This window comes from Pristiophorus japonicus, chromosome 17, assembly GCF_044704955.1.
Source record: "Pristiophorus japonicus isolate sPriJap1 chromosome 17, sPriJap1.hap1, whole genome shotgun sequence".
Classification (NCBI taxonomy): Eukaryota; Metazoa; Chordata; class Chondrichthyes; family Pristiophoridae; genus Pristiophorus; species Pristiophorus japonicus.
In genome coordinates, this window is record NC_091993.1 from 9477943 (window position 1) to 9503798 (window position 25856).

A 25856-nucleotide genomic window follows, 5' to 3' on the forward strand; every position below is an offset into this window, starting at 1 on the left:
TATACTAGTTTTCTCAGCCACTTGCCACCACGCACCTTGCTGGATTGGAATGTTTCGCACAGCATTCCAGCCAGGAGAAAACTGACAACTCACATCCAAGTGACATGACCATGTTTGGTTAAAGCCAGCTTATTGCTATTGATACCTGATTAGGTGTAAGCTCCTGGCCAATCAAACTATAAGGACCAATTTTGGCATTTTTCTTTTGGAGACAAAATATCTATCACATAACTACATTTTCAGGAGTTGTGCATGATTTTTCTTTCATCTTTTCTGTTGCATCTTTTCATCGGTATTGTTCCAACAGACCATGATATACTCGTCCAGTTCTTGGGTCAGAGCCAAGCTTTGTAGAAGTAAAGAAAGAAAGACTTGCATTTATATAGCAACTTTCACACCCGCCGGACGTCCTAAAGTGCTTTGCAGCCAATGAAGTACTTTTTTTTTGAAGTGTCGTCTCTGTTGTAGGAAACATAGCAGCCAATTTGCGCACAGCAAACTCCCACAAACAGCAGTGTGATCATCATGACCAGATAATCTGTTTTTGTGATGTTGATTGAGGGATAAATATTGGCCAGGACACCGGGGATAACTCCCCTGCTCGTCTTTGAAATAGTGCCATGGGATCTTTTACGTCCACCTGAGGGAGCAGACGGGGCCCTTGGTTTAAATTCACATCTGAAAGACGGCACCTCCGACAGTGCAGCACTGCCTCAGCACTGAACTGGAGCGTTGGTCTAGATTTTTGTGCTCAAGTCCCTGGAGTGGGACTTGAATCCACAACCTTCTGTCTCAGAGGTGAGGGTTCTAACAACTGAGCCATGGCTGACATTAATTCAGCATTTCAGCCTCAGGCCACCATCCGCACAGCGACCTCCAGAGATCCGGGACCCCGGCACTTCTTCCGTCCCAACAAAGTGAGCCAAAACTTCTCAAGAAATGTCAAATTCATATACATTTTCCCTTAAAGCAATTGATTTCACTAAAGATATCACTCAATTCACATGGGAGCATTCACAGCTGTGGCTCAGTGGGTAGCACACTTGCCTCTGATGCAGAAGGTCGTGGGTTCAAGTCTCACTCTAGAGACTGGAACACAAAAATCTAGGCTGACACTCCAGTGCAGTGCTGAGGGAGTGCTGCACTGTCAGAGGTGCTGTCTTTCAGATGAGATGTTAAACCAAGACCCCGCCTACTCTTTCAGGTGGACGTAAAAGATCCCATGGCACTATTTTGAAGAAAAGCAGGAAAGTTACCCCCGGTGTCCTGGCCAATATTTATCCCTTAATCAACATAACAAAAACAGATCACCTGGTCATTACCACGTTGCTGTTTGTGGGAGCTTGCTGTGCACAAATTGGCTGCTGCGTTTCCCACATTACAACAGTGACTACACTTCAAAAAAAAGTACTTCATTGGTTGTAAAGCAAATTGGGACATCCGGTGGTCGTGAAAGACGCTATATAAATGCAAGTCTTTCAATTCTGCCAGCAATCATATTGAAATAGCAGATTTTTAAAAAAATGCATTTTCTCAGGAAACCAAGAGTCACATATTGTACATACTGTAATATAACAATCTACATTTAACTGACATGAGCAGGTTAAGCTCATTGTTTAAATCAAGTTTTTCAGAACACAGTTTTAATATTATGCCCTACACAGTTAATATTATGCCTTTGACACAACTGACCACTCCATCCTCCTCCAACGCCTGTCCCCATCATCCAGCTGGGTGGGACTGCACTCGCCTGGTTCCCTTCCTATCTATCTAATCATAGCCAGAAAATCTCCTGCAATCTTCACACTCCCGCATCGTTTCCTCTGGTGTACCCCAAGGATCTATCCTTGGCCCCCTCCTATTTTGCATTTGCTTCCCCTGGACGATATCATCTGAAAACACGGAGTTAGTTTCCACATGTACGTTGACGACACCCAGCTCTACCTCTCCACCACTTCTCTCGACCCCTCCATGATCTCTAAATTGTCAGACTGCTTGCCTGACATCCAGTTCTGGATGAGCAGAAATTTTCTCCAATTAAATATTGGGAAGACCGAAGCCATTGTCATTGGTCCCCGCCACAAACTGGATTCCCTAGCCACTGACTCCATCCCTCTCCCTGGCATCTATCTGAGGCTAAACCAGACTGTTCGCAACCTAGGCGTCATATTTGACCCTGAAATGAGCTTCCGGACACATATCCACGGCATAACTAAAACCGCCTAGTTCCACCTCTGTAACATCGCCCGCCTCCGCCCCTGCCTCAGCTCATCTGCTGCTGAAACCCTCATCCATGCCTTTGTTACCTCTAGACTTGACTACTCCAACGCACTCCTGGCTGGCCTCGCACATTCTACCCTACGTAAACTTGAGGTCCATCCAAAACTCGGCAGCCCGTGTCCCAACTCGCACCAAGTCCCAATCAACCATCACCTCTGTGCTCCTGGACCTACATTGGCTCCCGCTTAAGCAAAGCCTCGATTTCAAAATTCTCATCCTTGTTTACAAATCCCTTCATGGCCTCGCCCCTCCCTATCTCTGTAATCTCCTTCAGCCTCAGAAACCCCCGAGATGTCTGCGTTCCTCAAATTCTGCCCTCTTGAGCATCCCTGAATATAATCACTCAACCATCTATGGCCGTGCCTTCAGTTGCCTGGGCCCTAAGCTCTGGAACTCCCTCCCTAAACTTCTCCGCCTCTCTTTCCCCCTTTAAGATGCTCCTTAAAACCTATCTCTTTGACCAAGCTTTTGGTCATCTGCTGTAATTTCTTCTTCTGTGGCTCGGTGTCAAATTTATTTGTTTTGTCTTATAACACTGCTGTGAAGCACCTTGGGACGTTTTACTACATTAAAGGCGTTATATAAATAAAAGTTGTTGTTGTTGTTGTACAATACCTTTCTGGTTTCCTTCATTGTTACAGGTATAAGATGAAATATTTTGTCAATAATAATAGAAATTAAATAAGCAATTCCTACCTATAACACTGAGTAGGCAGATTGTTCCATCAGGTTAGTGGATGGAATTTGTTAGTGACGTTTAAATTTATTAAACAGAAAATAGTAAATTAATTTGCATGTTTTCTTCTTCCTCAAATATCTCTACAACAGTTCCTAAATGCTGTTTTCTTACATTCAGAACTTTCCCTCCAAACTCAAACAATTGTTCAGACGTTCCAGCATTTCCCTGCTTTAAGTTAAGTCCTTTTCTGCTTTTTTGTGCTTTCTCTCAGATTCACATAATTACAGAGGAATAAAAATGCAACGTCCCACTGAGAACCGATCAGAGAATAAAGGTGAAACAATGGCAAAATGTCAAGTGCAATGTTTAATGAGTCACACTTATATTCTTTCATTATACCGAAGGGAAATCACTGCTTAAGCAGAATGCAGCATTGTCTCAAATACGCAATTAAAGGGGAGGGGAAGTGAATTCTGACCAGGAAGGTGCATATTAATCACGCATTTGTGTTCTATATAAAAAAATGCATTCTTTGGAATGTTCCCTGGAGCCTGCAGAACTCAATGCATTCTTTCGCACAATAAGCTATCCCAATTAAAAATCGAACAGTAGACACAGTTAGATAAGCCTCTCAACATGGAAGAGATTAAGAAAGCTATGGCCAACTGAATTCACATAACTCACCAGGTAATGGTTGGCTGGATATAGAATTATCTCAGCTGTTCAAGGAGATAATTGCTCTGGAAATACCTGAAGCTTATTGAGAAATGTAGGCAATGGTAAAGCTGAAGGGAACAATGTTTCAAGTATTGATTTAGCTGATTATATAAAGAGGGGAAAGGTGCTTTGACTTATGGTAGTTACAGAGCAATCGCTCTCTCTCCTAAATGCTGACTGCAAGCTGTTGGCTACAATTTTAAGTCAATGGTTTCAATAGATTCAAAAATCATTAATAAAATGTGATCAAGTTGGCTTTATATATAGAACCAGTCATCAGACAATATCAAGTGGCTTGACCATGTCATTTGATGTCGTTGCCCCACTAACAGCAGCTTCCCTCGATTGAGAGCAGGTCTTTGAGGGGGTGGCATAGAGCTGTCCACTCCAGAGATTAGCAATGGGCCACCCACCCTCCCTGGCCCCGCTCCCCCTGCCCCCCCTTCCTTCGGTGAAAGTCAGTCCTCTGTAGTCAACCTACAATGATGGATTTTGTTCATGTCTGATAGGTTACACGTATACTGGGGAACATACAGTGCCAGGGTCAGACTGGCATTGAAGAGACGGAGGCCAGTGCAGAAAACCCACAAGGCTGTGTAAGATTTCTCAAAGTTCACAGAACCCCCAATGCTTGAAGAAACCCCAAGGAGAATAACTCTGGACTCTTTTAAACAAGCTTTGGGACGGTAAAATACATGCTGGAGAGGGAGATTGAAGGTCGAAAACCAAGGTTTGGAACTTTAAAGGTGCATGTTGGGCCTGTAAAGGGAAAAAGGCTGCAAACCAGGGGATGGGATCGACCTCTGTAAAGCCAGTTTGGATATTGGAGCTAATCACATTGTCTGGGGGAACTGTTTATCCTCAGTCAGCCCCCTAGAAGACATTAACATTTCCAACAATCGACCCACGGAAGAGCAGTCCCCACTCTAATCACAGGACCCATTCAACACATGCATAATTCGAATCGCCCTTCCAACCTGCAGAGAAATCTCGGACCCAGACAGGCAACTCGAAAACAGAGTATAACTTTAACAATAGCTGGGAGCTGATGAGCTCATGAATAGTGAGTACAGCAATCCCGAAACCATTTTTCGCAAAATTGACACATTTTAATCAGGTTACCATTGACGAGCCCGCCAAAAATTAAACAAAGAATGGGGATCGATTTGGCGCGCAAATTAGAAGGCCTCTCAAGGTATAATTGAGGGCCTGTCTCATAGTCAAGACAGTCAAGACAAGTCGAGACGGTGCAGTCAAGAGTTCTACAGTCCAACAGAGTTCAGTGACATCTTCAAACAGCTTCAGTGGCCCAGAACATCATCGGACACATCGCGGCAACAACAGCCTTACGAAACTACCAACAAAGCATTACCATCAACCAACTTGGTAACAGTGAGCCACCACGACCGACAAATTTCGGCAAAAACCAACTCGGGAGAAAACCGGAGATTCGAAAGTTTTCCACTGGACAATCTGTTCCTGACCTGCCAACGGGTAAAACCTTACCTAAAGTAACTCAAAACCCTATCTCTGCAAGAAAAAAAGTGGGAATTTACCCCATATATCCAACACGTGCGCGACCGCATCAGCGGACACCCCCCAACTGAAGGAGAACGTAGTAAGAGGTCTTCTATCACATTCGGGGTACAGCAGGCAGATCCTACAGAATCCAGCGAACCCCAAAATCGCGAACCACCATCAACTATCCAAAGGAAGGATCGGTGAGCATTATCCCTGGTACCCAAGAGTTCAACTTAGCTAGAGAGAGGAATTGAGAGGTGGGAGGTATTTTCTGCTGTATTTTCCTTGAGTATATTAAAGTGTTCCCCATTTTAGAGAGTGTAAGATTTCAACAGTGCATTATAATATTGTATTTATTTCTCGAATAAAATCAAAAGTTTCTTGCGTCAAAACCAGTTGTCTGTTGCACTTGTGCCACATCCCCAAATAAATCCAAGGTCTAGAATCGAGGGAGTGGGAGCGATTCGAACCGCTCAGAAAGTCGGAGGTGAAGGTGACCAACACACCACCCTCGACAGCTGTGCTCTGTTCTGGTTTATTCACTGCTCAGTAGATTCCTGCCAAACACCACAATGAAAATGAGGTCAACTGGACTAAATTTAAATGACGATATTAAGCAAATTCTGTCGTAAGCCCAGAGTTTTCTACCCTTTATTTGGACTCTAAAAGAGATGAAATACTTACTTCCATCAGACAATGCTAGTCAGAGAGGACTCAGAAAATCTACCCTTTTATCTACAACGTATGCAATAAACTGTTGACAGTGCATTACTGTGACTCTACATTTACAACCAGAGGTACTTGCAGCTCCAACAGAAGAAGGGTCTTCCGTAGATACTGCCTCGGGTTCAGTTGTATCAGTAGCTTCTTTGGTGATCTGAGCATTTTACTTCTGTTGAGTTGACTCACGGTGCCCTGCATCTACACATCTGTTAGCATAACCCAGGGACCTGACAACAGCTTTCCCTTGTGAAGTGAGCCAGATTTTTGTATCTTTTGCACATGTTAAAGAAAAGAAAGGCTTGGATTTATATAGCGCCTTTCACAACCACCAGACGGCTCAAAGCACTTTACAGCCAATGGAGTGTAGTCACTGTTGTAAAATGTGGGAAATGCGGCAGCCAATTTGCGCACAGCAAGCTCCCACAAACAGCAATGTGATAATGACCAGATAATCTGTTTTTGTTATGTTGATTGAGGGATAAATATTGGCCCCAGGACACCGGGGATAATTCCCCTGCTCTTCTTTGAAATAGTGCCACGGGATCTTTTATGTCCACTTGAGAAGGCAGACGGGACGGGGCCTTGGTTTAACGTCTCATCCAAAAGACGGCACCTCCGACAGTGCAGCACTCCCTTAGCACTGCACTGAAGTGTCAGCCTAGATTTATGTGCTCAAGCCCCTGGAGCAGGACTTGAACCCACAGCCTTCTGATTTTCTGTATTTCTTCAATCTCACTGCAGGCCGCGCGAGTTAAATTAAGTGAGGTGAAGCTTGGTTTGAATCGTTAAGCCGTGTTATTCCACAGTAAGGTCAAATGTACAGAGCAAGTTGTGATCAGGTTCACTCCGTCCAATCAGTGCAACAGATTCATGTACTGATGTAGCAGAAAGGACATTCCACATTTCCCACATCGGAGAAAAGAAAAGAAAGACTTACATTTATATAGCGCCTTTCACAACCACCGGGCATCTCAAAGCGCTTAACAGCCAATGTCTGACTTAAATAACATACCTTCTAACCATCCCTAACCATTTCTAACCTTTTTGTCTCAGCAGAGGCCATTACAGCTTTTCCTTTGACAAAACTGTTGCCCTTACAGCCATCCTGCTTCAAAAGACTTTCTCTGTGACAAAAAGCCCGTCTTTCTACTCCCCCTCACAGAAAGGCCGAGATCAAAGGGTTTCCCAACACAATGGGGCCAAGTTTCGGCCTGAGTTGCTCCTGTTTTTTTGGAGCAACTGGTTTAGAATGGAGTATCTTAGAAATTGCAATTCTTGGCATTTAGTTTGCTCCAGTTCTAGTCGTTTGGAACAGATTTTTTTTTCCAAAAGGGGGCGTGTCCGGCCACTTACGCCCGTTTTGAAAGTTTAGGCAGTGAAAACTTACTCCAAACTAACTTAGAATGGAGTAAGTGTAGATTTCTACACTTTAGAAAATCAGGCGTAGGTTACAAATCAGGCGTAGGGAATGGGGGAAGGGGGTTTAAAGGGAAGTTTACAAACATTAAACACTTCAGTTTTATAAATAAAGAGCCATCATCAATACTAAATGAGAAATACATCAATAAATCAACCAATAAATCAATCAAAAAAATTAATAAAAAATAAAAAAAATTAAAAAATCAATAAAACATTTTCTACTTACCGGCTGCAGCACCGGGAGTCCACCAACAGCGTGCTGGGACGGTCCCCGCAGTGTGTCTCTATCTCTCTGTCTGTCAGTGTCTGTGTTTCTGACAGCGAGGGGAGGGGGGTGGGGGAGGGGGAGAAGGGGAGGAGGGGGGAGAGGGGAGGGAGGGAGGGAGAGAAGGAGGCTGAACGGCCGGGCCCAAGACTTCGGGCTGGATTTACAGGTAGGTGGCGTCGGGTCTCGGGTCCGGGGGGGGGGGGGTCGCGGAGATCGGGGTGGGGGGGGAGAGAGTCGCGAGGTCGTGGGGGGGGGGAAGAGAGTCGCGGAGGTCGGGTCGCCGGGGGGGCCGAGGCAGATCGCCGGGGGGGGGTGGGGGGGGGGGAGTTGGGGGAGCGGAGGTCGGCTCGCCGGGGCGGGGTGGGGAGAGCGGGGGTCGGATCCGGTCCGGGGAGCGGGAGTCAAATCGGGTCGGGTCCGGTCGGGTGGGAGATGAACCTTATCCACGCAGCCCCAGTGAGGCCATTGGGCCAGGGCTAGAGTCTGCGTGCTTCGGGCCCCTCCCACAGTTTTGGGCGCCTGGAGCTACTGCACATGCGCGCCCACTGTAGCACGCATGTGCAGAGGTCCCGGCACTGTTTTCAGCACAGAGACCTGGCTCTGCCCCCCCACAGCTCATGCTGCGCTACGCCCAGCTCCAGAGGGCCTGCAGGGAGCTGGAGAATAGATGAGTTTTTTTTAGGCGCACTTTGTGGTGCGAAAAACAGGCGTCCAGGTCCAGGCTGCGCCGTTTTAGGCACGACTCGAAACTTGGGCCCATAGGCTCAGAGATGTTTTGTGCCAACCACGTAAGATGACAAATTGCTTACTATTTAGTCTTTGGCAGAAACCTTTCACCTTTTTTTAAAACATGTGAGAATACACATTGCTTTTAAATACCCAACATTAATAGCAACTCTTCTTCCAAATTCTTTTTGTCGGTCACTCTTCGATGAGTTCCAACTCCCTCAGCTTCCCAGAGCATCGTCACTTGGTTCGATGTCGCGGTAAAGTGTGAGTAATGGGCCCAGCGCAGTGAACAGCAGAGCCTTGTGGCTAATTATCCAATGACTGCAGATTCTCCCCCCCCATCCTAGAACATCAGAGCTTGTTTTAAATTTAAACTCAATCAAATTTGATTAACAAAAGACGAAGAAGCAGTAATATAATATATATATATATATGTAAAAATCCTTCTAGCTCCTCAAAAGGAAAACCATAAAACCATTATATGTGAATTATTCTTTATAATTTAATTTTATATTGTATTTTTGTATTTCATGGCAGTGCAGGAGCTATGCTGATCTGAACTAAATCCCTAGGAAGTTTCCAATTGACGTTCTCCAATTTGAATTGCTGCAGTTCCTCAACTATCCCGGACACAGTTACTGGGACATCCAGAATCTTAATAACTTGTCGACCACATCCAACGAGAACTAGTTTTCCAACATGTAGCTGAAGAAATCATATCATCTGCATTTGTTTGCAAGTAGTTTTAGCTTCTTCATCAAGCTTTGCAGACTGTTGACAAAACTTGCAGCATTTGTCTAAAGCTTTGGACCTGATTTTGTCACATAGAAACATAGAAACATAGAAAATAGGTGCAGGAGTAGGCCATTCAATGAGTTCATGGCTGAACATGAAACTTCAGTACCCCCTTCCTGCTTTCACGCCATATCCCTTGATCCCCCTAGTAGTAAGGACTTCATCTAACTCCCTTTTGAATATATTTAGTGAATTGGCCTCAACTACTTTCCGTGGTAGAGAATTCCACAGGTTCGCCACTCTCTGGGTGAAGAAGTTTCTCCTCATCTCGGTCCTAAATGGCTTACCCCTTGGAGACGAGTGTCTCCAAAAAAAAATCCTTATGACTAGTGACTGAATTAAAGAAACTTCCACAGAGCTAAAAACAAAACAGAACCGCTCCATTCTTGTCACAGAGGCACTCCACACCACGCTATGACTAGCTAGCAACAACACAATGAGAACATTTAAAGTACAGCCTCAGGCCCCAGGCCTACGATCCACAACAATCGCCAGCGGTTCCCAATATAAACTGACCACACAGTGAGCAATTGACACGACCCCAATACCCATATTTGAATTACTGTACGGCTATCCTGAAGCTATATTTATACATCATCATCATCATAGGCAGACCCTCGAAGCGAGGATGACTTGCTTCCACGCCGAAAAGGGAAGAGTTCACAGGTGTTTCAATGAAGGACCTAATATTCCAGGTCCCGAACTACATGTTGAAGGGTGGAAGATGCCTGTGCGTGGATTTTTTTAACGTGGGGTGGCCGTTGTACACCAGCCACCACACGGGCTTGACCGAGCTAGGTCTTGGTCCAGTGGCGAGAAGTAACCAAGATGACTGGAGACCTGCTCTGCTGCACGGACCTAGTGCGCACACATATCGCAGTGTGGGCTGGCCCGTGCTGCCCCTGGGCCCTCGGCTCTTCTGGGCCCCGAACTCACGCCTCTCCTGGGCCTCGATCACGTCCCTCTACGAACTCTTGCTGCTCCTTCACCCCGACCTCGCCGCTCCTGCTGATGGTCTTGCAGGCCGGGACCGCGGCGATTTCCAGGCCGGGCCGCCGCATGCTGCTCCCTCTAAATTTATACAACAGCTGGTCAAAGTAGTGAGTGACTGAGCCACACAGACTAGGAGGGATCTAGGTCTGATCCCGGATTTCTGCTGTGTTCGCTGATCTCAGATGTAAAGAAAGAAAGACTTGGATTTGTATAGCGCCTTTCATGACCACCGGACATCTCAAAGCGCTTTACAGCCAATGAAGTACTTTTCAGGTGTAGTCACTGCTGTAATGTGGGAAACGCAGCAGCGGAGAGGAGGAAAAATTAGCCAGGGATTCCACTCCTGAACACTTTCTATCAAACCCCCTGGAAAGTACGCTTGTAGATGTCTGGTCGGGACAGCAGCAGGTTTGCTTCTGATGCCCACCTCAGCAAGAAATGAACATCCCCAGGAGAGGAGGAAGAAAACAATTGGTGGGGAAAAAAACAACAAAATTACAGCAACAGCAATTTGCATTTATATAGCGCCTTTAACATAGTAAAACATCCCAAGGTGCTTCACATGAGTGTTTGCAAACAAAATTTGACTGCGAGCCACATCAGGAGCTATTAGGACAGGTGGCTTCGTTGAAAAGGTAGATTTTAAGGGGGGTCTTAAAGGAGGAAAGATAAGTAGAGAGGCGGAGAGGTTTAGGGAGGTAACTCCACCGCTGAGGACCTAGGCAGCTGAAGGCACGGCCACCAATGGCGGAGCGATTATAATCGGGGATGTGCAAGAGGACAGAATTGGAGGAGAGCAGAGATCTCAGAGGGTTGTAGGGCTGGAGGACGTTACAAAAATAGGGAGGGGCGAGGCCATGGAGGGATTAGAAAACAAGGATGAGAGTTTTAAGATTGAGGCGTTGGCAGACCAGGAGCTAATGTAGGTCGGCGAGCACAGGGTGATGGGTGAACAGGACTTGGTGCGAGTTAGGACATGGGCTGCAGAGTTTTGGATCACCTCAAGTTTATGGAGGTTAGAAGTGGGAGGCCAGCCACGAAAGCAGTGGACTAGTCTAGTCTACAGGAGCAAAGTCAGGGATGAGGGTTTCAGCTGCAGATCAGCTGAGGCAGGAGCGGAGACAGGCGGCGTTACGGAGGTGCAAGCAGGCGGATTTGGTGATGGAGCCGATATGGGGTCGGAAGCTCAGCTCAGGGTCAAATAGGACACCAACCTTAAAATCCAGTGAGTGGATATGGTACAGACAAATCATAACTTCGTCTTTTGCATGTGAAAAGTTTCCATCAACCTTTGAATAAATTCTATTTTTACATTTATAATTACGATGTCACCTAAGAACTCAAGTGGTTGGATACGGAAATTCCACCGAGAAGCTTATCAGTATGAGTATCAAGGCTGTAACTTTAGTGTTATAATCCTTCTCTGACCCGTCTCTAACACACTGCGGTGTGAGACTCACTTGGATTCCGCACTTTTGAAACCGACCCACAATTGATTTAAAGGTTTACGAGCTGCTGGCCCCCTTTGCCTGTGCTCTCAAAACATTTCAGTTTTAACAGCTGGGAGGGTCGTAGTGGGAGCCAGTGAATGTAAACAGGGTGGTACCTGGCTGGAAGTAACATAGCAGCTTCCTGTCGCTGACAGGCCCGGGCCCTGAAGCTAAAGTTGCTGTATTAACATTTCTTGGCCTCATGCTTTTTGGAAATAGGAGGTGGGTGGGGTGGATTGACCCATCCCCCTCCACTGAGGTGTGTGTGGGGTTGCTGACCCATCCACCTCCATGGCACGAACCTGGTATTGCAGTACTTCCAGGAACGGTGCTTGGGCTCTAGGCCTTTTGGCTAAGAGCATTAGCGCAGGGTGATCCTTGCTGTGTGCAAGGTGACCTCTGGCGTTTGTGATCTGACAAAGAATTGGAAAGATTGGCTACGAAAAATTAAAAAAAAAAAAAAAAACATTTCTTGGCCTCAGACAAGACCAGCAGTTGCAGGATAAATGCACCACTGGATTGTAAGTGTCATGTATGTATGCTTGGGGTTACTAGCCACCAGGTGGCGCCACTGTCGGAGGTCATTGGGCTGTACGCACATGTGCGCGGCCCAGGTATAAAAGGCAAGCCATCATGTAATGTAATCATGTTGGGCCCTAATAAAGCAGAGCTAGGTTTGTACCTGTGTTAGTTGACAGTATTCAGTCTATCGAGTTATTACATACATAACAGTAAGTGTTTAGCAGTTGGGTTTGCCCACGCTAGTGGAAAGAGTGGCACGGAGAGGCAAAGAGTTACAGAGGAGAGAAACTCAAAGAGCGGGTGAAAATGGAATCTTTGAGAAAACAGAGGAGTAAACGAACCGAAACTTCTCCCCAGTGTCCTGGTCAATATTTATCCCTCAACCAAAAATCACTAAAACAGATTATCTGGTCATTATTGTCATGTATGTAACAACAATGTAACACCACTCAACCTAGATGCACACCTTGACCACAAGGGGTGAACTTGTGGGGGACACTCCTTACCTGATCACACAGGTATAAAAAGGGAGGTCCCATGCAGGGTCAAGGTCTTTGGAGTCCTGTGAATAAAGAGTGAGTGACCTTATCCCCAGAATGTACCTCATGTGGTTTCATACTGTAGAGTAAGGACTTTTACAATTATCACATTGCTGTTCATGGGAGCTTGCTGTGCTCAAATTGGCTGCCGCGTTTCCTACCATCATCATCATTATGGGTAGTCCCTCAAAACGAGGATGACTTTCTTCCACGCCGAAGAGGGATGAGTTCACAGGTATTTCAATGAAGGACCTAATATTCCGGATCCCGAACTACATTTTGAAGGGTGGAAGTTGCCTGTGCGTGGATTTTTTTAACGTTTGGTGACCGTTGCACACCAGCCACCACACGGGCTTGACAGAGCGAGGTCTTGGTCTCGTGGCAAGGATTAACCAGGACGACTGGAGACCAGCTCTGCTGCACAGACCCGGTGCGCACACATATCGCAGTGTGGGCTGGGCCTGTGCTGCTCCTGGACCCGCGGCTCTCCTGGGCCCCGATCACGTCCCTCTACGAACTCTTGCTGCTCCTTCGCCCCGACCTCGCCGCTCCTGCTGTACGTCCCCACACTGCAATCAGCCGTCGCCCTCCTGGAGCAGCACGCGCTGCTCCCTGCAGTGGTATGCCTCCCTCTAATGGCCCCACAGCATGCTGATGGTTTTGCAGGTTGGGACTGCGCCAATTTCCCTGTTTCCTACATTACCACGGCGACTACACTTCGAAAGCGTTTGAGATGTCCTGAGGTTGTGAAATGTGCTACATAAAATGCAAGTCCTTCTTTCTTTGAAACTAAACATATAACAGCAGCATTGGACAGTATTGGAAGCCTGATTTGCCACAGGACGAATCTCCAGTTTGTTTTTTGCGAGAGAAGGGGAGCAGGGAATGTGTGACTGTCCATAGGCGGCTGTTTTCCGACACCTTCTGACAGCACGTTACAGTGCAGGGTTCGACAGAGCACGATCCTGTCTCTCTGATCTGTGACACAGGAGAAATAGAGGTTGAGGAAATTCATTAATAAATGTGGAGCCCTATTAGAATGAAAATACTGTGAATGTTTCAACTTCCTATGAGATCAGTGATTTATTTCATTCAAATAAAAGAAAGTATTTATTTTTATAATCATTGAGTTACATGGTCAGATTAGTATAGATTTCACAGCTCAGTAATCACTAAAGGAGATAGTTTCTGCAGAGTATCTATTTTGACACTAGTAAATGTGACTAATTTTCCTTATTTTATGCCTTAAAAATTAATCACACTCGAAATGCACATTAATGAGTAGTATCTCAACGAATAACATCAGAAAATCACTTAAAACCCTTTTATTATAATATGCATAAACGACACAATTCCTACAGCCTTTCACTTTTTACAACCACAAATCCAGTGACAAAGAATTGGCATCTGATTGAAGGTTTGCATTCCTCGTGTTGCTTCTAGTCTTTTTCTTGTTTCTATACTTGTGATTTGTAAACTAAATTGTAACTGTGCACAAGACCCAGGGGGAAACTTACTGTCATCTTCGACATTAGTGTAAAATGGGTGGAGCTGGGCTGCCCGATTCTCCTGTCCATTGGCTTCGAAATCATTCTTATTTATTATTACCATTTATGGGTATAAATCTTTGGGGGAAAAATCTTTGCAGGAAACAAAATCTGACTTTACATTAACTCAGAAGCTACAGAATAATTTGGTGAATTTTCTTAGCTGGAATGTGCAGGGGAGCTGCACACAGAGGAGAAAGATTATAAATGGTTAGTTTGGATCCTGAGGACCTGAGGACTGGGAGAAATTTAGAATTCAGCAGAGGAGGACAAAGGGTTTAATTAGGAGGGGGAAAATAGAGTATGAGAGGAAGCTTGCAGGGAACATAAAAACAGACTGAAAAAGCTTCTCTAGATATGTGAAGCGAAAATGATTAGTGAAGATAAACGTAGGTCCCTTGCAGTCAGATTCAGGTGAATTTATAATGGGGAACAAAGAAAGGGCAGACCAGTTGAACAAATACTTTGGTTCTGTCTTCATGAAGGAAGACACAAATAACCTTCCGGAAATACTAGGGGATCAAGGGTCTAGTGAGAAGGAGGAACTGAAGGAAATTCTTATTAGGCGGGAAATTGTGTTGGGGAAATTGATGGGATTGAAGGCCAATAAATTTCCGGGGCCTGATAGTCTGCATCCCAGAGTACTTAAGGAAGTGGCTCGAGAAATAGTGGATGCATTGGTGATCATTTTCCAACAGTCTATAGACTCTGGATCAGTTCCTATGTACTGGAGGGTAGTTAATGTAACATCACTTTTTTAAGAAGGAGGGAGAGAGAAAACGGGTAAATTTAGACTGGTTAGCCTGACATCAGTAGTGGGGAAAATATTGTAATCAATTATTAAAGATGAAATAGCAGCGCATTTGGAAAGCAGTGACAGGATCGGTCCAAGTCAGCATGGATTTATGAAAGGGAAATCATGCTTGACAAATCTTCTAGAATTTTTTGAGGATGTAACTAGTAGAGTGGACAAGGGAGAACCAGTGGATGTGGTGTATTTGGACTTTCAAAAGGCTTTTGACAAGGTCCCACACAAGAGGTTGGCGTGCAAAATTAAAGCACATGGTATTGGGGGTAATGTACTGATGTGGATAGTGAACTGGTTGGCAGACAGGAAGCAGAGAGTCGGGATAAACGGGTCCTTTTCAGAATGGCAGGCAGTGACTAGTGGGGTGCCGCAGGGCTCAGTGATGGGACCCCAGCTATTTACAATATACATCAATGATTTAGATGAAGCAATTGAATGTAATATCTCCAAGTTTGCAGATGACACTAAACTGGGTGGCGGTGTGAGCTGTGAGGAGGATGCTAAGAGGCTGCAGGATGACTTGGACAGGTTAGGCAAGTGGGCAAATGCATGGCAGATGAAGTATAATGTGGATAAATGTGAGGTTATCCACTTTGGTGGCAAAAACACAAAGGCAGAATATTATCTGAATGGTGGCAGATTAGGAAAAGGGGAAGTGCAACGAGACCTGGGTGTCATGGTACATCAGTCACTGAAAGCTGACATGCAGGTACAGCAGGCGGTGAAAAAGGCAAATGGCATGTTGGCCTTCATAGCTAGGGGATTTGAGTATAGGAGCAGGGAGGTCTTACTGCAGTTGTACAGGGCCTTGGTGAGACTGCACCTGGAATATTGTGTTCAGTTTTGGTCTCCTCATCTGAGGAAGGATATTTTTGCTATTGAGGGAGTGCAGCGAAGGTTCACCAGACTGATTCCTGGGATGGCAGGACTGACATATGAGGAGAGACTGGATCGACTGGGCCTGAATTCATAGGATGAGAGGGGATCCCATAGAAACATATAAAATTCTGGCGGGACTGGACAAGTTAGATGCAGGAAGAATGTTCCCGATGTTGGAGAAGTCCAGAACCAGGGGATACAATCTAAGGATTCGGGGTAAGCCATTTAGGACTGAGATGGGGAGAAACTTCTTCATTCAGAGAGTTGTTAACCTGTGGAATTCCCTACCGCAGAGAGTTGTTGAGGCCAGTTCATTGGATATATTCAAGAAGGAGTTAGATATGGCCCTTATCGCTAAAGGGATCAAGGGGTATGGAGAGAAAGCAGGAAAGGGGTACTAAGGTGAATGATCAGCCATGATCTTATTGAATGGTGGTACAGGCTCGAATGGCCGAATGGCCTACACCTGCACCTATTTTCTATGTTTCTACGTTTCTAAAAGAGGACCTAAGAATCACAGTGAGCTGAATGGCATTTTCTAATTCCTATTCTCACATTTTTATGTAACAACCAGAAAGGGAGATTTACAAGGATGTTGCCAGGAATGGAGGATTTTAGCTACGAGGAAAGATTGGATAGGCTGGGGTGCTTTCTTTTGAACAGAAGAGACTTAACTGAGGTGTATAAAATTATGCAGGGCCTAAATAGAGTGGATACGAAGGATCTATTTGCCCTAGCAGAGAGGTTAATAACCGGAGGCAGATTTAAAGTAATTGATAGAAGGATTAGAGGGGACTTGAGGAGAACTTTCTTCAGCCAGAGGGCGGTGGAGGTCTGTAACTCACTGCCTGAAAGGATGGTCGAGGCAGAAACCCTCATCACATTAAAAAAATATTTGGATATGCACTTGAAGTACTGTATCCTAGAAGGCTAGGGACCAAGAGCTGGAAAGTGGAATTAGGCTGGATAGCTCGTTTTGGGCTGGCACAGACACGATGGGCCGAATGGCCTCCTTCTGTGCCTTAAATTTCTATGATTCTATGAAGGGAGGGGGGCGTGAGTTGTTAGGATCTGTGCACCTTGATCCTTTGCCAAACACCCATCCACTTCAGACAGTAATTGTTATTGCATTTCCAATGTGAAGCAGCAAAAGTCTCATAATAATAATAATAATAATAATATTGGAACGTTACCAATGTGCAGTAGGAGAAAAACACTTCTGGTGGGCTCAAGAATTACATTTAGTACACAACATGTTCTGCGAGTCACAACGGACTGGGTATTAGCTCAGAGGCGGGGAGGGAGCTGGGTTGGAAGGGCTGGATTGCGGTTGGGAAACCTGGAAGAACGTGTTTCCCTCGGGCCCTGATGATTTTAACGGCAGCATTAGATTAACATCTTTTGTCTCCATTTCCCAGCCGCAGTCAACCGGCTAGCTGTTGGGTGGATCGGCCTTTGGCACCAGGCCGCAACCAGGGAGCTGGACAGGAGGGAGAGAGGGACCAGAAATGTCGGGGAGGGCAGGGGTCGGAGAAAGATCAGGCGTCGTGAGCAGAGCAACATTGTGGAGATCGAAGGTCAGGGTGATCGGAGTCCGGAGGCCACAAAGAAGATCGGAGGCCAGAGTGAGGGTGAGGTGGGGAGGGGTGGGGGGGGAAGAGATCGGAAGGATCAAGGGGGGGTGTCCGATCACAGGGGTGGGGGTGTGGTTGAAATCAGTAAGCTGGCTCCAGCAGATAAGTGGAAAGGCACTTACCTGCTCGATCCAGCAGACCTCGCCTCCCTTTAGTTGCCGGGTTTCCCCTGGCCCGGAAAACCCGGCTGGCCAGGGTTACATTTAAAATGGTGGTTAAATGTGAGGCTCCCAGCCTCATTATAATATTTAAATTGCCAACCCACCTCCTGCGAGCGGGTTGGTCGGCCTGCCACCCCCCATCCCATCTTCATTAAAATTGGAAGTTGGCGGGTTGGGGTCAGAATTCAGATTTTTTACATTTTAGCATCCCGCCCATCCCCAGCCCGCCCGATTTTGGGGGCTAAAATTCCCCCAATGTCTTGTGTACTGTTAGTTTACCAGAGCAGGGGCAGCCCATCAATCTGAACGCCACCAAGGCAATTCTACCTCAGATTAGACCACTAGAGGGTGCCACAATCTATCACATCTCTTCTTCAGCGGTCCCTCAAAGTGAGGATGACTTGCTTCCACGCCAAAAAGGGATGAGTTCAATGAGTTCACAAGTGTTTCAATGAAGGACCTAATATTCCAGGTCCCGAACTACATGTTGAAGGGTGGAAGATGCCTGGGGGTGGATTTTTTAACGTGTGGTGACTGTGACACACCAGCCACCACACGGGTTTGACAGAGCTAGGCCTTTATCCAGTGGTAAGGGTTAACCAAGACGACTGGAGATCAGCTCTGCTGCACGGACCTAGCGCATACACATATCTCAACGTGGGCTGGGCCCGTACTGCCGCTGGGCCCTCGCCTCTCCTGGGCCCCGCTCACATCACATCCACCACCTTGCTAAATGCACTACACAGAATTACATAGAATCTACAGAAACAGGCCATTCGACCCACCTGGGCTATACTGGTGCTTATACTCCACACGAGCCACCTCCCACTCTAATTACCTCTTCCTATTCCTGCGCTGAACGATCAAAAACCATGAAATGTTTATATAAATACCAGGCCTAAAGAAGTTCTATAGTAATAAAATATAAAAGAGATGAGTAATCAGACAACTTGGGACCACAGATTGCAGGAGTCCAATATCTCCAGACTAACATTTATAACATATTTATTAATTTCTTCTAGGACTGTAATAGTACCAGAATGATACCTGGACTTCAAGGGTTAAATTACGAGGAGAGACTACACAAATTCGGGCTGTATCCCCTAGAATTTAGACGGTTAAGGGGTGATCTGATCGAAGTTTTCAGGATATTAAGGGGAACAGATAGGGTGGAGAGAGAGAGAGAGAAACTATTTCCACTGGTTGGGGATTCTCGGACTAGGGGCATAGTCTAGGAATTAGAGCCAGACCTTTCAGGAGTGAAATTAGGAAACACTTCTGCACACAAAGGGTGGAAGAAGTTTGCAATTCTCTTCCACAAACAGCAGTTGATGCTAGATCAATTGTTAATTTTAAATCTGTGTTTGATAGCTTTTTGTTAACCAGAGGTATTAAGGGGTATGGGCCAAAGGCGGGTATCTGGAGTTAGATCGCAGATAAGCCACGATCTCATTGAATGGTGGAACAGGCTCGAGGGGCTGAACGGCCTCCTGCTGTTCCTGTGTGTAGCAATGTAAAAATGTAGGAGGGTGATGGTGGAGGAATGTAACAGTATAGAAGTGTAACCGTACAGGAATGTAGAGGTCCTAAAGTTCAAAAAACACCACCCTTTGCTCTATCTCATGACTCTCAATCGCTTCTCTTGACTCACCGGTCAGTCTGCCCACATATTCCGTGCCCCCCACCCCCTACACACATCTCTGTGTAGCAGTTAAATTGAAACTGAAGATTGTTGAGCCAAGGTGCAGGCCAGCTGCAGGACACCAGTCAGGGGAAAGGCCACAATTCAGGCTCCAAACTGGTTACTTTCCAAAGCACACATCAGATTATAGGAATTTGCAGAAGAATCAGAGAACCTCGTGCTGGCTGTACATTAAAGGAGGTCGTACACTTTCCTACAGAATACTCCCAAACCTGATGGCTTCGTTCATCACACGGCAGAAGTTCTGCAAATCCAGAAGCTGGACTGTTGAGGTCCCGCTGATGACCAGTCGAGGTCAGTGCTGCCCTTTCAGTCTGCAACCTGTGAGTCTGACACTTGTGGAAACCCATCAATCAGCGTGGTCCAAACCAAACTCTTTGAGAGATCCACAGAGGTAGCGTTTCCATTTACCTGCGCTTCACGCGGCATGCTTCCCACGAAGTCATGTCCAAACTATTTCAGCACAGATTGCAAGAGCCAGGATTTAGCATTCCCAAGTGTGACTAATGCTACCACTGGATTTTAACCCGCTGAAATTGCCTCTTTTGTTCAGACCTCTGGCCAGAAAGCGGCGGCCAGGGCTCGTTTCGGAATGACCGCCGATTTTTCGCGGAATGTCCGCCATTCGCGCAATTGCCCTCAAGCGTTTTTCTGGCGGTGGCCATTTCTGCCCCGCTGCTGCCGAAGTCGCCTAAGTGTGTCATCAGAGTGCACACCGCCGATGTCCCGCCCCGCCCGGGAAGCGAAATTCACCCACCTCCCAAAGTCTTCCGGCCGCCATTCGGTGCCCCTGGCAGCTTTTACTGTCGGTACCTTCCTTGTAGGTCGGTGGCACGGCCGCCCTTAAAGGGGAGGCCCGGCAACGCCATTTTATTTTCGGCCGACTGCTAGGTCAGCCCCAACAATTGTGCCCCCGGGGTTCGGCCTCTTGGGTGCCAGGCTTCTGGCCCGGCCGCAACCCTCCTTGGGGGCCCAGTGGACTTAACTAAAATAAACGCAGAGTTCGCAGCGGCCCTCCCCTTTACCTGAAAGGGAGGGACGAGCTGACGTCACCAGGTGATGACTGACAGCGGCGGCTACGGTGTCCCGCCCCCATTATAAAGCGATTTCCGCCCCGCTCGGAGGCAAAAAAAGACGAAGAGCTGAATTTCGCGGGGTAGGTCGCCGCATCCATTGCAACCAGAACACAACAAAAATGGTCGGTGCACCCAGTTTCTGGCGGGGGGTAATTTCTTTCCCCATGCCTCTTATCAGCACACAGCACTGGTAAGTTTCCCAGTGCTAGAACAACATTGTCCACTAATGTAATGGCTTACATCGATGCCCAGAACCCCATTCCCATCATGGTCCACTTCTCCAGGTGCATTCAGTGAGATACGTTGGTGGGTCCACCTTCAGTCATGGTTTGGAGTAGAGCAAGTCTGTCTGGTTCTGTGTGGGAGGTTCTCTGCAAATACAGACAAACTCCTGGGGAAGGTTTCTGCGAAACTCTGTAAGGCAATCACTGCAGGAAATGTATTCTTGTTGATGGAACAGCAAGATAAATAATGTGCTCGTGTTAATGAATACAGGAGAGTACAGAAATCGAATGGACAGAAAGCTGACAATGTCAGCGACCTTGGTTTGATTAGCCAGTCAGCTACAGGCTATCAGTTCGGTTCCAAGTTGCCATTGCCAGGTGGGTCATTTTGGAGGTAGCTCAATCCCTCACACCCCCCTTGAAGGAAGATAGTTGGCCATTCGACAATTGACCACTCTGTGGCAATGTATCCAACCTTCTGTTAGTACCATACTCTGCCACTATAAGTTGAGCGCTTTGCATTCCTTGCACCACCTTTACCTGCTCAGTTTATTCACAGCGACAGATGCTGTCACAGAAGAAGATGAAAGAGATTATGTGTTATTTGTTCCCTTTGTTTTAACAAAAGATCGACCTGTCACTCCTGCAGCATTCCCGGACCATGGTGGATGGCTGATGACCTGCTCCTGGGATTCTGCTAAAGTTGATCCGTAACCCAGGAAAAGCGTTCTGATTTTCTGGTTCAACCTGTGGTGAAGTATCTGCAATCAAAGCAATGTCTGTCTTTTGTGTTGAATTAGTTACTTGCCAAAATCACACATCTCTCTCTTTTCTATCCCTTTCAAAGCCACTAACATCATTGCCCTTCCTAAAAATCCCACACTTCGCCCCTCCATTTTCTCCAACTACGCCCCTATCTCCAACCCACCGTTTCTCTCCAGGATCTTTGAACATGCACTCACCACTCCCCACTCGATTCCCTGCACTCTGGTTTCTGACCCCCATCAGGATTGCGATTGCCCCGACCAAAGTCACTAATGGCATCTTAAGTGTCTGCCTCGAGCTCGCTGTCCCTCCTCCTCGCTGCTTTCACAACTGTTGATGTTATGTATGTAACTATGTAATACTTGCCACCAGAGGGCGCGACTGTTGGAGTCCTAATGGTCACCTGCACACACGTGCAGGGCCAGTATAAAAGGTTGGCTGCCATGTTGTTTAGGCACTCTGGAGTTTTAATAAAGAAGACTAAGGTCGCGCTCAGTTTAGCTCACAGTACTCAGCCTCGTGGAGTTCTTGTATACATAATTGGCGACGAGTAACAGAATACAAACCTTCACGCAACCATGGCTGCTGTTGGAATATGAGAGAGATTCGTAGGTGGTGATGAATGGAAAGCTTTCGTCGAGCGCCTCGACCAGTACTTCGTGTCCAACGAGCTGGAAGGAGTCACTAACGCGGTCAAGCGCAGGGCGGTTCTCCTCACCGACTGTGGGCCTAAAATATACGGCCTCATCAAGAATCTGCTCGCACCGACAAAACCAACGGAAAAGGAATATACAGAATTGTGCATGCTGGTTCGGGACCACCTCAAGCCGTAGGAGAGTATCCTCATGGCCAGATATTGTTTTTACATGCACCATCGCTCTGAGGGCCAGGACATGGCAGATTATGTCGTCGACCTGAGACGCCTCGCGGGACCTTGCGACTTTGGAGCTGCTTTGGGACAAATGCTGCGGGACTTTTTCGTGCTGGGCATCAGCCACGAGGTCATTCTTCGAAAATTGCTGGCTGCCAAAACCCTAGACCTGAGCAGGGCCATCGCGATTGTCCAGGCATGCATGACCACGGACGATAACACCAAACAGATATCTTCTCAACATCGAAGCTCACCGGCAAGTACTGTGCATAAAATGACGTCGCTAGCAGGCCGAACTGCATGTGGCAGGGCCTATACATCTGCGGCTGCAAGACCTGTGATGACTCAGAGTCCGCCATCGGGGGTGAATGTAAATCCATTAGCACCGTATTGGCGCTGCGGGGGTAATCACCGGGCCCATCAATGTCGATTCAAGCATTATGTTGCAAAGGCTACGCAACAATGGGGCACCTCCAGCGAATGTGCAAACGTGCTGCGACATACCACGTGGCAGAGGATGATCGATCCAGCGTGGATCACGCAGCACAGGGAATTCAACCCGAGGAAGAAGTGTATGGGGTACATACCTTCACCACCAAGAGCCCTCCCATAATGCTGAAAGTTAAATTAAATGGCGTTCCAGTATCCATGGAGTTGGACACGGGTGCGAGTCAGTCAATAATGAGCCAGAAGGCTTTCGAGAAACTGTGGGGCAATAAGGCACAAAGGCCCAAACTGAGCCCGATTAATGCAAAGCTGCGAACCTACACCAAAGAGCTTACACCAGTCTTGGAAGTGCGGCAGTAAAGGTATCGTATGATGGAACTGTGCATGACCTATCATTGTGGATTGTCCCAGGCAATGGGCCAATGCTGTTTGACAGAAGCTGGCTAGAAAAAATTAGATGGAATTGGAATGACATCAAAGCACTATCTTCAGTGGATGACGCCTCGTGTGCTCAAGTGCTGAGCAAGTTTCCCTCGCTATTCGAACCAGGCATCGGCAACTTTACAGGCGCCAAGGTACCGTCCATCATCCATCTAGGCCCCGATGCACGGCCCGTCCATCACAAGGCTCGGGCAGTTCCGTATATGATGAGGGAGAAAGTCGAGATCGAATTGGACAGACTCCAACGCGAAGGGATCATATCGCCAGTCGAGTTCAACGAGTGGGCCAGTCCGATTGTTCCGGTGTTGAAAAGCGATGGCACGGTCAGAATCTGCGGAGACTACAAGGTAACGATTAACCGAGTCTCACTACAGGACCAGTACCCGCTACCCAAGGCGGATGACCTGTTCGCAATGTTAACGGGGGGGGGAAGTCGTTCACCAAGTTGGACCTAACTTCCGCCTACATGACATAGGAGCTGGCTGAATCTTCGAAAAGACTGACGTGCATCAACACACACATAAGGCTGTTTATACACCACAGGTGCCCTTTCGTGATTCGCTCGGCTGCAGCCATTTTCCAGAGAAACATGGAGAGTTTGCTGAAATCTGTTCCGTGCACCGTTGTGTTTCAAGATGACATCCTGATCACGGGTCGTGACACCATCGAACACCTACACAACCTGGAAGAGGTTCTAAGTTTCCTAGACAGAATGGGACTCGGGCTGAAGCGCTCCAAGTGTGTTTTCCTGGCGGCAGAAGTCAAATTTTTGGGAAGAAAAATTGCAGCACATGGCATCAGGCCCATGGACTCAAAGACAGAGGCCATCAAGAATGCACCCAGACCACAGAATGTGACGGAGCTGCGTTCGTTCCTGGGACTCCTCAACTATTTCGGTAACTTTCTACCCGGGTTGAACACATTGTTAGACCCTTTGCACATGTTGCTACATAAGGGTGATGACTGGGTTTGGAGCAAATCTCAAGGTACAGCCTTTGAGAAGGCCAGGAACCTGCTATGTTCAAATAAATTACTTGTACACTATGACCCATGTAAACGTTTAGTGCTAGCTTGTGACGCCTCATTGTACGGGGTCACCTGTGTGTTACAGCAAGCCAATGTATCGGGCAACCTCCAACCGGTTGCATACGTGTCTAGAAATCTGTCTAAGGCTGAGAGAGCCTATAGTATGGTCGAGAAGAGGCATTAGCATGTGTATATGGGGTTAAGAAAATGCACCAATACCTATTTGGACTTCGGTTTGAACTTGAAACTGACCACAAGCCGCTCATTTTGCTGTTTTCAGAGAGCAAAGGTATAAATACCATTGCTTTGCCCTGCATCCAAAGATGGGCACTAACATTATCCGCTTATGACTATGTTATCCACCACAGACCAGGCACTGAAAACTGTGCCGATGCTCTCAGCCGGCTACCATTACCCACCACTGGGGTTGAAATGGCGCAGCCCGCAGACTTGCTACTGGTCATGGATGCTTTTGAGAGTGAGGGGGCATCCATCATAGTTCGCCAGATCAGGACCTGGACCAGCCAGGATCCTGTGCTATCATTAGTAAAGAGTTGCGTCCTAAATGGGAACTGGTCGGCCGTTCCCGGGGAAATGCAAGATGAAATTAAGCCGTTTCACCGACGCAAAGATGAAATGTCCATCCAGTCAGATTGTCTCTTATGGGATAATCGCGTGGTTTTGCCAAAAAAAGGCAGGGAAACGTTTATACGCGACCTGCACAGTACCCTCCCAGGCATTGTCATGATGAAAGCAATTGCCAGGTCGCATATTTGATGGCCTGGCATTGACTCGGACTTGGAGTCATGCGTGCATCAGTGCAACGCTTGTTCACAACTGAGCAATGCACCAAGGGAGGCTCCACTGAGTCTGTGGTCATGGCCCTCCAAACTGTGGTCCAGGATCCACGTAGATTTTGCCGGACCCTTTCTCGGAAAGATGTTTTTAGTAGTAGTCGACGCTTGCTCCAAATGGATTGAATGCGTAATCATGTCATCCAGCACATCCACAGCCACCATTGAAAGCCTCCGGGCCATGTTCGCCACCCATGGCTTGCCCGACGTTTTTGTCAGCGATAATGTACCGTGTTTCACCAGCTCAGAATTCAACGAGTTTATGACCCGCAATGGCATCAAGCATGTCAGGTTTGTTCCATTTAAGCCTGCGTCTAACGTTCAAGTGGAGCGGGCAGTCCAAACAATCAAGCAGAGCATGAAACGTGTGATGGACAGCTCCCTGCAGACCCACTTGTCTCGCATTCTGCTCAGTTACCGGACGCGACCACACTCGCTCACCGGGGTTCCCCCGGCAGAATTGTGAATGAAGGGAGCCCTCAAAACCAGGCTCTCCCTCGTCCAACCGGATCTTAATGATCACGTGGAAACCCGGCGATACCGGCAGAACATGCACCACGATCGCGCGGCTGTTTCACGTGACATTGATGTTAACGGCCCTGTATTTGTCCTGAATTACGGTCATGGTCCCAAGTGGGTTGCTGCACTGTTTTGGCTAAGGAAGGGAATAGGGTGTTTATAATCAAACTGTTAAATGGCCAAACGTGCAGAAAGCATTTGGATCAGACCAAATTGCGATTTACTGA